Source organism: Colobus angolensis, unplaced genomic scaffold (genome assembly GCF_000951035.1).
Source record: "Colobus angolensis palliatus isolate OR3802 unplaced genomic scaffold, Cang.pa_1.0 Scaffold58, whole genome shotgun sequence".
Taxonomy (NCBI): Eukaryota; Metazoa; Chordata; class Mammalia; order Primates; family Cercopithecidae; genus Colobus; species Colobus angolensis.
In genome coordinates this window covers 12,370,518-12,378,915 of record NW_012119376.1, presented here as the reverse complement: position 1 = coordinate 12,378,915, position 8,398 = coordinate 12,370,518, and the positions used below count along the sequence as shown (strand labels likewise).

General features: G+C 38.5%; 1 pseudogene; it reads right to left on the bottom strand.

Moving 5' to 3' along the window:
• Positions 1-1,442: 1,442 nt before the first annotated feature.
• LOC105526206 lies at positions 1,443-2,251 on the bottom strand (annotated as a pseudogene).
• Between the last annotated feature and the right edge of the window lie 6,147 nt (positions 2,252-8,398).

Sequence of the window (8,398 nt, the reverse complement as noted above, 5' to 3'; positions counted from 1 at the left end):
TTTTATTTCACTGCTCAACGTTCATTTTCCATTTTAAAACAGCATCGTTACTGCTGTAATCAGAGGTCTGATGTCTTCTAGTCAAGGACAAATTAGACCAATCAGTTGCCCTGCTTTTGAATGTGAATCTTGAGTAGAAGAGTAAGCAGTATCTTAATGGTTAGCTTTCCACCCTCCTGGTAGTGGAGTCCTCAGCAGCCTTTGCCATCTGGGAGACAACTGTGGGAGCTCCTGCCTCTGAGCTTTGGGAGCTGACTTGCTTTCTGTGTGTATTCTGAAGCCTTGTTCTTCATCCTTTGATATATTTTGAACTCTTCTTCACTCCCTGATTTCCTTCCAAGGAATTTTATGTCTGTAGTTTTCAAATACAGAGATTTCACTGATATATTACTTACAATTTTATTTTAAAATCTTCACTCAGAATGCAAATGATCATGATGCAAGTGACATTATGAAATAAAAAGCAAGTTCCTCATAAGTATTATGCATTTATTGTCAATAATAAAATATTTAAAATTATCTCACAATTGTTGAAACCAATATGTCAGAAAACCATGGTTGAAAAATACTGATATCTGGCCTTAGCACCTAATGGCAACCTGTTTCCAATTTTTATGTAGAGATGGTCTCTGAGATCTAGAGAGCATCTACAGAGATGGTTTCAAACTTTAGGATCTGGGAATTTAAGAAAACATAATTATACCATTTGTAGGAACCTACTGGAGTGGGAAAAATTCTACCTGGGGGAGCCTTTGGCTAAGCTGAAATGAAAATGGGAGGAAGGAGACTAGGGTGTATGTGGGAAAGACTGGAAGTAGAACTTCAAGGATGAGGTTGGAGTAGGTTGAAAGGGAATATGTAGCTTTATCATACTGACACTTCTTTGGTTTGTAACGAATGTTCCTGGGTTTTCCAGGTGGTAAGGCACTAGGTAGGTCATTCATTCACTATGTAGGCTACTTTTATTTATTTATTTATTTATTTTTGAAGTCCTTGTCCTTTATTGGGCAAGGAGTGAGGGAAGCAGACAGATCAGTTGGACATAGTAGATGGGTGTGTGAGGACAAATGCTACCCCAAAGTCAGCCAACCCACACTCCCCTGAAATGGATGCTAATGCTCTTCAAACTCTGGGCAATGGTTTCACACAGCCTCTTCCAAGGATAAAAGAAGGGGTTCTTGTAAAGCTTCTTGTTACCCTCAACAAGGCAAGTTCTGAGTTCTGATTTTTCTAGGACACAAACTCTAGTCACAAAGATCTCTGGAGTAATCAAGCATGGTGGAATGGCAAGGTGAGTGTTTCAAAAGGATAAGTAGAATAGGAGTCTTGCCCAAACCCTGTTACAACGTCAATGCCTTCTCAGCCCAACCAGAAATTGACAGAGAGGCATGTGTATGGTGAAAAGATATACGTATATTTAGGATTAATCAGCTGGACTCAGTTTAGATGATTTCAATTTTGTTGGCAACATCCAAAGCATTGTAATCAGCCAATTGAACATACGCCTTCTTCTCTCCATCAGGCCGAATCAGGTGTTGACCTCGGCCCCTCAGTGTCATAGAGCTTCTTCACAGCCTGTTTGATCTGGTGCTTGTTGGCTTTAGCATCCACAATGAACACAAATGTGTTGTCGTCTATCTTCTCCATGGCAGATTCAGTGGTCAGCAGAAACTTGATGATAGCATAGTGGTCAAGCTTGTTTCTCCTGGGAGTGCTCTTCCGAGGATATTTGGACTGCCTCCGGAGTCGCGGTGTCTTGGGCCCCCAGAAGGTGGGTGATGTGCAGATCTTTTTCTGTGTGTGTGTGGCTGTGGATACCTTTCAACACTGCCTTCTTGGCCTTTAAAGCCTTCTCTTTGGCTTCTGCTTTGGAGGGGCAGGAGCTTCCTTCTTTGCTTTTGGCACCATCTTGTCTCATGGTTACTTTCATAATGACAGTCGCTATATAAGAGAATTGCCTCACTGAAGAGTCGGCTGAGATAGCATTCATTTTGTAGACGAATGGCCACACTGTTGTAATCATAGCTAATTGAACCCACTTGTGAGTCACTAACACTGGAGCAGCCAATCTACAGTCTGACCAGTGGCCTGTAATGATGGCCTGCTATGCAAAGCTCTTTTTAAGCAGGAAATAATTGTCATTAGCTAGGACAAACCCTCCTTTCTCTTGGGCATATCAATAGTGAAATCTCTGAAGCATGGTATTCATGTGGCAAAGAGAATGTAGTTGTTAGCAGGGGCCATGAAAAGCTCTGAATAAGCTGAAACTAGAAGTAAGAAGAAACCATAAAGAAAAAAAAAATAGGAGAAATAGACCAGAAGACTTCCATTTCTGTCAATGTAGTCGATTAGAAAACCTGAAAACCCTTCTGCATCACCTGGAATTGCTGGATACAATATAACAAATATACATTTAAATGCCTAACTGACCTTGCAAGAATATATTCATACATAAATGCATACGTACATATAAGCACACATCTATGTAGACATAAGGAAATCTCTGGAAGTTAGAAACCAAGAGGAAAATGAAAACCAGAACAGTAAGAGTTTGTTTTGCAGTTGCCTGCGGGTATTTTTCAATCTTAGTAGCCAAGGACTTGGCTTTTACATGCCTTTGGAAAGAGGATATTCAGCTTTAAGTTATGTTGAGATAGAAGTTCTGAGTCTTCTGCTTAAATCCAGGGATACAACCTCAATCAAATGGTGTATCAGAAACAAACTGCCTGTCAGAATAGGCATTTTTTAACCATGGTTTTCTGACACAGCAGAGAGGATGACATGGGGGTTTGTCTGTTTTGTCCTGGGGTGAGGATGGGAAATGAGTCTCCTTGGTTATTTGTATCCATGCCTTCTGCCTTCTGCCTTGTGATTTTGAGATTTGAATTTACTCTCTCTGTAGGATCTGGAAGCCAAAAACTGTGACACAATATTGTAGGAGTAATAATGTCCACTTTCTATAATAATTTTATGATAATTGTACAGTTCTGTAAAAATAACACAACTCTGGAAGAAGACACATTCTCGAGATTCTCTGAAGATAAAGTCACAATCCAGATGACAAACATACTCAAGTAAACACTTCACCATGAAGAAAAACTAGCAGATGACAGCAAATAGCAGGAACACACCAAAAAGAAACAAAGGCTACCAGTGTTTTAAAAAAGATAACAAAAGGTAAGGCATAAAAAATGAGATCAGACTCTATCCAAAAAGACGCAGCACATTGTGAAGAAATGTCCAGAACTTTAAAGAGTTTTTTTGCTGTTTGTTCACTTTTCATAAATGTAGAAAAGCAATGGTCTAGAAGTAGCCGCAGAAAAGGGGAAAGAGGAGAATGCAAATATTGTCTTTGTGATGTTTTGATAAACACATTGTGGGAAAATGAACACCCATCATTTCAAAAGGCTTTGGGGCAAGAGGAAGATTTTAGTGTAAGACGAGATTGTAGAGGGAGTGTTTTCAGAATATGGGAATATGAAACTTATTTTAATGAAATATTGTTTTCAAAAGGAGTGTTGAAAATAATTAGGAAGGAGGTTCATAGAGGCAAAAAATATGAAAATAATAATACTTGAGAGTACTTAGTTGCCCAGAGGATTTGTATTCTGTCGAATGGCTCAGAATGGCTGGTTGAGAAGAATGTGTTGTTTGCATTTGAAGTGGCACGTATGACTCTGAGGTTTCAAGTGGTATCCTAGGATGTTAGCATTCTAACATCATTTCTCTTTAAACAAGGTCATAGTGTTCTAAAAAGAAATTTCTTCATGTGGTGCTATGAAAACACACAAACAATGATATCATACTGGACACTCTGATAAACTCTTTTAATCCAATATCTCATTTAATCCTCCCTTCCATCTCAGAATATAGATACTACTATAATCTCCATTCACTTATAAGAAAATAAAGGCTCAGAAATTTCAAGTAATTTGATTAATGTCACACACCAATAAGTTAGGGACATTATATTGGTGCTGTTTCAAACTGTGAAAAGGAACTAGCTGGTGAGAGAAGTAAAGAAAGAGCAACTTCCATTGTGTATACCGTATGTATGTAAAGCACAGAGAAAGAAAACATTATGTGTTTTGTAAACTAGTATGGTCAGAGGAAAGGATCTATGTAAGAAGATTGTGGAGGATAAAGCAGAAATATAGTCAGGAATCAAAGTATGGCAAGACTTGTATCTGAGCTTTCTCCTGAAAACCAATAAAGTTCTTCATAAAGAAAAGAGCTATAACCTGATTTTCATTTTAGGATAATCCCTCTTGTAGTAACATTGTGGATGGATCTGTGAGAAACTAAGCCATCAGATCAGTCAGGTTTGCAATAATCCAGGCAAAAAGCATTTCACTAAGATATGAATGAAAGTAGGGCATCATTAAGGAGGCAGAATCTATTATATCCAGTTACTGAATGCAAGTGTGAGTATGAGTGTGTGTGTGTGTGTGTGTCAGGAGTTGAGAGCTGCAAGAAGGGACTATATAGTGACTGAGAAGATGGATGATTAGTCCATGAAATGAGGCAGAGAATGAGAATTCAGTTTTGATCCCGTTGAATTTGTGTTTTCCTTTGGGGTATTAAAATGCTGCAGATGTGCATTCTCAGGACTCAAATTTAGTTATGTGAAACAATAACGAAAAATAACCCAAATTTCAACAACATAGTGTAGTAGTCATGTCTGGGGCTCTTGGGCGGTCCCAGTTAATCAGTTTCCCCAGAGGCAACTTTTCCCCATCAATCTGATTGATGTCAGAGATGAGTCTTAGGTGCCATCTGATGTTCAAGCTATTAATGCAGTGCTTTTACAAGACAGACAGCAGGAATAGCCCAGTGGCATGAACTGGATAGAGTTAGGGGTCAGATGATTGCCTGAATGAGAAGGTTTTCAGTCCAGGTCAGTTAACGCGTGTTTCTTTCATAAAGAGAGTTTAAGCTATTCTTGTAAGGGTAAGCTTTCTTTTAAGGTTTATGAGAACTGTGTCTGTGCTGAGGTGATTTGGTCTCCTGGAAATCCCTGGGCTACAGTGTATTACACAGCATCAGCCCTGAAAGCTGTTTGAGTGGGCCTCATGACAATCATTAATCTTGTAGCCACAATATGGCTCTTACAGTATACTACAATTAGTTATCTAATGCTGAGTAACAAATTAACTTTAATTTGAACTTAATGACTTATTGAGGTTCATTCCATTAGACAAAAGCCATTGTATGATCAAGTGGTTTTCTGAGACAATGCCTTAGCTCTTTATGAAGTCCTAAGAAATTTTATAGTCACACCCTCAGCTTTGTGTTTGGCCCATGTTCCTCTCATAGTATCCTTGAGATGATCCTTACATCCAGGGGCAATTTCTTAATCTCTTAATATTTTAATTTTAGCCACTTAGAGAATTGGGAATATTCAACTGTGACAATCCTTGGCTCCATTTTGTTAACAGTTCTTCCTTTAGCATATCTGTCTTGCATTCTAATACATACAACAAGAAGAAATAAAGCAGCACCTTCAACATACTGCCTTGAAATCTCCTTGGCTACTTGAGAGAGTAGTTGACCAGAGGGATATACATTCTGTCTGGTGGCTCGGAATGGCCGGTCATCAATTGCACTTGAAGTGGCATGCTTATATCCACAGTTTTAAGTGATGCACTTGGTTGTTTTCTGCTTTCCACATTACTGTTGGTGGCAGTGTTACTAAACTCTCTGTCACTATGTAATAAGGAACCTCCTTCCGCCACAACCATTCTCCTCACATCCTTGAGAGAGACAGGTAAAGCTTTCAGGTTCAGGACTACAAAAAACTCAGCAGAGCTATTGTAGACCTTCTCATCCTAGACATTTTGGATGTAGGGGAAGCAATTGCTTAAGCATGACCACTTATCCTGCTGTATTAGGGTACTGACAGGAAACATCTGTTATCTGGAAATACTAATTTGATCAGACTAAAAAAGAAACTATTTATAAATATCTGGGCATGTTCTGGTAACACAATAAGGAATTTCCAGGAACCCAGGGCTAAAGGCAATGGAAACTGTTACCACCTGTAGGTGTAAGGATCAAGTCAAGGGAACAATAATGAAAGGCTGGAGAGTGCCTCAATATATTTTCTGTGTCCTTCCTTAGGGAGGCAGTCAATCTGCAGTGACAGGGCAGAGAGAGAGCCTGGGGAATAAATGCCCAATGTCATTCTCTTCTTTCCCTTCTGTTAGTATCCTCCATTAGTTCAAAACAACTGGGAACCAAAGGAGAAGGGGATCCATTGATTCACTCATATTGCTCAGGAACAGCCTCCTGGAATTCAGAGCAATGTGGAGAACAGCAGAAAGTAGATCTGGAGGGGTAAATGGACAGTATTCAGCACACCAGGGAAATAAAAGACAAGTCCTCTATGTCAGTGGTTTTAAAATGTGTTCCCTAATCAGCATCACTGATGTCACCTGAGACTTGCTAGAAATTCAAATTGTTAGGCTCCACCACTGATCTATTAAATCAGAATCCCTAACATGGACTCAACAATATGTGGATTAACAAGCCCTCTAGGTGATTCTGACGCATGCTAAAGTAAGATAACCATCATTCTATACTCTAAAATACACAATAGCTGTATGAGGTATTTAATTCTATCTCCCCCATCAGCTCATCACCCTTCCTCTCATGCCCTTACAGGCCCTGGAATTGGAGACAGGGCACAAGCTTCTTATTCGTGGATACTCATCAATGCATTGTTAATCCTTAGTTTCCTCTTAAACTAATTCTTCCCTTTTTAGTCCAAGAATCCTCTGTATTGATTATTTATGCATTAACTTTATTTATTTATTTATTTATTTATTTATTTATTTATTTATTTTTGAGACGGAGTCTTGCTCTGTTGCCCAGGCTGGAGTGCAGTGGCCGGATCTCAGCTCACTGCAAACTCCGCTTCCTGGGTTCACGCCATTCTCCTGCCTCAGCCTCCCGAGTAGCTGGGACTATAGGCGTCCGCCACCTCGCCCGGCTAGTTTTTTGTATTTTAGTGGAGACGGGGTTTCACCGTGTTAGCCAGGATGGTCTAGATCTCGATTGAGATTCAAAGGTCTCAATCTCCTTTGAATTAGTTTTTAAAGAAACAATATAATTATCTTTTTTTTCCCTAAAGAAGTGTTTTGTTGTTGTTGTTGTTGTTGTTGTTTGTTTGTTTGTTTTAAGTATAAAAGCCTTCAGTAGTTTGGTTCTATTTGCTTTAGATAAGCAGCCAAAAAGTTCAGAAGCCCAATCCAAAATTATTCTTAGTCTTTACTTGCCAAAAAGATCAGATTAAATATCGCATAAGAATAGGCTTTCTTGGAAGATTTCTGGTTCAGGACTTCCTGGCTTTGGCATGAGTTAAGGACACCACAATACAAGTAGTTGACTCAGAACTGTAGTGAGAGTGGTACCTAGGAGTCTGAAAACAAAATACTGTCTGCATCTCCTATTTGAATAATTCATAAGGATTTATTTTTATCTATCTCATCTCCAGCATTAAATTTAAATAACATTCTCCTACCTAATGACGTTGGCTTAACAATAATTTTTTTTAATGTCTTAAATATATTTTTGCTTGCAGTTTGTCTGAATGCTATTTTTCAAGAAAAAGTCGTTTGTCCTTAAGTAGAATACATTCCCTTTAACCGCTTGATCATCACATTTCTTTCTCATGCTTCTGTGTGGTATAATTTTTGCACTTTAAATAGTACACTATTAAGCCATGTGGAGGATATTTTTGACTGTATCATACCTATGGGTATTTGGTTTTTAAACATAATATGGTTTCTCAAAAGGTCTGGTATTGAAATAACAAATTTAGAATGAAATTACTCTCTTAACCATATCCCTTAAATGGTTTGAATTCTAGCTGTGGATAAATCCTAGTTTCTTTAGAAGTTACCTCTCCCGTTAGACCAGCCATCCCCAGCAATTAAGACTGGCCAGTGTGCTCCTGCAGACAGTTCCTGCCTTGATTTACAGGGTTTGGAATTAAGGACCTTTTCACAAAGGATGCTTGTTGGGTATTAACTATCATATCCTAGTGACTCTGAGTGCTATAAAGACCATGTATTTTAAATTTGATTCTTATAAACTTCAATCTTTACTGGATATTTATACTCCTTTTCTAAACTTTAAATGAATTACATCTTAATTACTTGCTTTAGAAAATTTTTTTTCCTAAATGATGTAAGCCAATCTGAAAAAGCTACATACTGTTGTGATTTCAGTTATATGATTTTCTGAAAAAGACAAAACTATGGAGACAATAAAGTAATCAGTGGTTGCCAGGGGTTGTGGGGGGGGAGGGGGAAGGGATGAATAGGTGAAGCAAAGGGGAATTTTAGGATAGTAGAATGATTCTGTGTGATAGTGTAATCGCAGATACATGACATTA